Below are 3,158 nucleotides of genomic sequence, written 5' to 3'. Positions count from 1 at the left end.
GACTGCCCTGCTGGGAGGCTCCCAGAGGCCTCACTGAGCTGCAGGCTTCCTGCCTGCCCTCTTGCGGCCGGGGCTGAGCAGAGGCCAGCGCTGTCTCGGCCGAGAGGCCATGCTGGTTCTCCGCATGGAGGCCGGCCGTGGTTTTCGTCTATGACACGTCCACATGGTTCTCAGTTACCCGCGGTGATGCCAGTGGGCAAAACAAGCGGCGCACAAACGAGTGCAGTGTCCGCCTGCGCCCGCCCACCTCGCGTCCCTGCACTCCCGTCCCGAGACCATTGCTGCCCCTAGACCTGCCCTCTGCTGGCTCCCTCTGGATGCTTTGGACTGGGGGCGCAGACTCTCCCGCGCTAGCCCCGCCCCGCCCCACCCCGCCCCCTTTTTGTGGGGAACCCTCAGAACTAGAGGCTGGGTGCAGCTTCCCCTGAGCACCGGGGGGGTCCCTGCTGCCCGCAAGCCCGGCCCCTTGGCTTACCGTGGAAGGAGGCCTCGAGGAGCTTGCCCTCTCCGTCCCGCTGTCGTCGTGCACACGCGGCGCTGCAGTGGGCTTCTCCCACGTCCCAGAGCGCGTCAGGGGGCTGTTCTTAGCATCCGCTTTTCATCTCCATCCACCTTTTTCCTTTAAAATCTTCAAATCTGCAGAACGTGATGAAAGACTGCCCTCTTCCCCAGACGCACTGATCTTTAACCATTTGGAACCCCTCCCGCGGCTGAAGTGTAGAATGTTGTCGAGAACTTAGTTCTCCACCCCCACCCCACCCCGCCTCCACTGCGTCTTCTGCACGTAGCGCATCCGCGCCTCCCCATCTTCCCCCGACAAAGCTGCAGTTTCCTGGTGTCTCCCAGACCCGCTCAGACCTCCCCAGTTATCTCAGCTGTGTGCTTCCAGTCCCCTGCCCCAGGGATTCAGTGAAGGTTCACACGGTATTCCCATAGTTCCCGTCGTGTCTGCCTGCCGGAGTTTCTCTGTCTGTCTGTCTGTCTGTCTGTCTGTCTGTCTGTCTGTCTCTGTCCTTCTGTGTCTCTCTGTCTCTGCCTCTCTATGTGTCTCTGTTTCTCTGCCTCTGTCTCTGTGTGTGTGTGTCTCTCTCTCTGCCTCCTTCTCTGTCTCCCTCACTCCCTCCTTCCCTCCTTCTCTCTCTGTCCTGGGGATGGAACACAGGGCCTCAGATATGCTGGGCAAACACCCCAACCCGGAGCTCCTGCTGGCCCACCACTGATCCGCATGGGACACTTCTGCCCCCGCCCCTCGCATAGACAAGCCCGGCTGCTGGTCTTCAGCGTGCCTGCACGCTGGCTTCGCAATCCTGTAGGGAAGCATCTTAGCTCCCCTCCCCCGCCTGAATGTCCTACAAGCCTGCAGTGAGCTCTGCAGGCCACTGCCTCACTTGCAGTGTCTCTAAATGACAGCGTGCAGTGGCTCTGCCCATCAGGAGGCCTCCTGAGGGGCCTGGCGCTGTTCCTAGTGCAGCAGCCCGGGCCACGTGGCCCGTGTGTCTGGTCACTCAGTAGCAGTTCTCTGAGCTCCGCTCTGGGTGCTGGGTTAGTGTTGGCAGTGCTGCAGGGAGACTCATGGACCATTCTGAGCCAGGAGAGCGGGCCGAAAGGAAGCGATGGGGATGAAACCAGGCTGGGGTATGGGGAGGAGAGAGAAGAGCAGCCAGGCCTGGGGTGCGCACCTGTCAGCTCAGCGCACTGCGGGCCTGGGGCGGGCGGATCACCAATCTGAGCCCAGCCTGGGCAATTTAATGACTTGGCAAGAGCTGTTGGAAAAAAAAAATACAAGGTTTTCTAAAAGGGCTGGGGACGTACCCTGGTGCCTCCTAAGCGCATGTAGATGTGACTCGAGGTGCTGTGGGTCGAGCGTGCTGTCTTCACATGCCTGGGCAGTAACCTTTGTGTAGGATCTGGAGGCGAGAGACTCAGAGACACACAGGGCCAGGCCTCAGAGGCAGGGTGGAGCCGGCAGCGTGACGGTGGGCGCAGGGTCCGCGCGGGCCCCTCTGCAGAGCTGGCCCTGCACAGGCACGGATTTCCAGCACTTTCCTGTTGCTGTGTTTGCCATTTAGAAAGTGCCCTAAAGGCCACCAGGAAGGGGAGGTGGCTGAAAAGAAGGGCTCACATGCTTGTTGACAGATCTGTCCTGACACTCATCCCGCTGATTGACTGACCTCCTTGAAAAACATGTGCATTTCACAGATGGTGGCGGAAAAAAGAAGAGTGCTGTTTTGAATCAAAGAAGTACTTGCTTCCCCTTTATTTTGGGAACTACCCAGGGCCAGTTTCAGAAAGAGGTGTGGCTGTCCTTTAGGCTTCTTACCTAGCAGAGGAAATGATGGACAAGGCCAAGTCCCCAGGCCAGCTGGGAGCCCGGGAGGGGTGGGGGGACCAAGCGTGTGCCCAGGGGCAGCCTCAGGGTGGTGGGGGCCCAGGTCCCAGACAGCTCTGGGGATTAAACTAGCTCCTTCCTGGGACCACCTGATTCACACCCTTTCTCCTCAGTTCAAAATACCTTTCTTTTCTCTGAAGTTCTAAGAATTGGCTCCCAGATTTGGCAGTGCTCCAAAATGGGGCACACCAAGCCCCCAGTGGGCCCTAAAAGAACTTTCTAGAATGTGTCCAGGGAACCACTGCCCTGTAGGACCTTTGATGGAAACCATGACAGATATCTTGTTTTTAAAGTGTGGGCTCAACCTGAGGCCCATGGGATCTGTGAGGTGTAAAAATCAAGTCACCAGCACTGTGTCTGGCGCGGGCCTCCCCCACCACCCCAGCCCCAAGCCTTCCCTGCCTGCTTCTAGAGCAGAGTGCTTAGTGCTGTTGGACTGGTTCCTGGAGTGGCCCTATTGTCCTGCTGTTGCTCACCCTAGTGCACATGAAGCTCCTTCCTGGACCCGCTGCCAACTCTGACACCTGGCTCAGGGCCCTGCTGTCTGAACTCGCGCAGCAGCTCCTTCAGGAAGCTTCCCTGGCACCTGCTTTCCTCTCGCCTGAGTTGGAGCTTTCTTAGGTCTGAGTGACTGTGTGCCTTTGCTTAAATTCATAGCTCTTTGCCACAAAAATATTTAGAATAGCAATTATGACTAGAGACAAAAATTGATGGCCAGTCAATATGGATGGATGAATGGATGGGTGGATAAGCAGATGGATGGGTGAGG

The 3,158-nt window shown here is 58.0% G+C and overlaps 1 protein-coding gene across 4 annotated transcripts in view; it reads left to right on the top strand.

Annotated features, from left to right (window-relative positions):
- The window catches only part of Lyn (LYN proto-oncogene, Src family tyrosine kinase), an 89,156-nt gene that overhangs the window by 30,405 nt on the left and 55,593 nt on the right, over nt 1-3,158 (top strand). The window contains exon 1 of one of the 4 annotated variants that reach the window (XM_023717677.1): nt 2,223-2,241. The exons of the other annotated variants lie outside the window; for them this stretch is intronic. The gene's annotated coding sequence lies outside the window, so the exon portion shown is untranslated. Of the gene's footprint in view, nt 1-2,222; nt 2,242-3,158 lie in introns of those variants that run through there. 4 annotated transcript variants of the gene reach the window in all.

This window comes from Octodon degus, unplaced genomic scaffold, assembly GCF_000260255.1.
Source record: "Octodon degus isolate 3935 unplaced genomic scaffold, OctDeg1.0 scaffold00054, whole genome shotgun sequence".
NCBI classification, from domain to species: Eukaryota; Metazoa; Chordata; class Mammalia; order Rodentia; family Octodontidae; genus Octodon; species Octodon degus.
The sequence above is the reverse complement of the archived record's forward strand: the minus strand, read 5'-3'. Positions and strand labels throughout refer to the sequence as shown.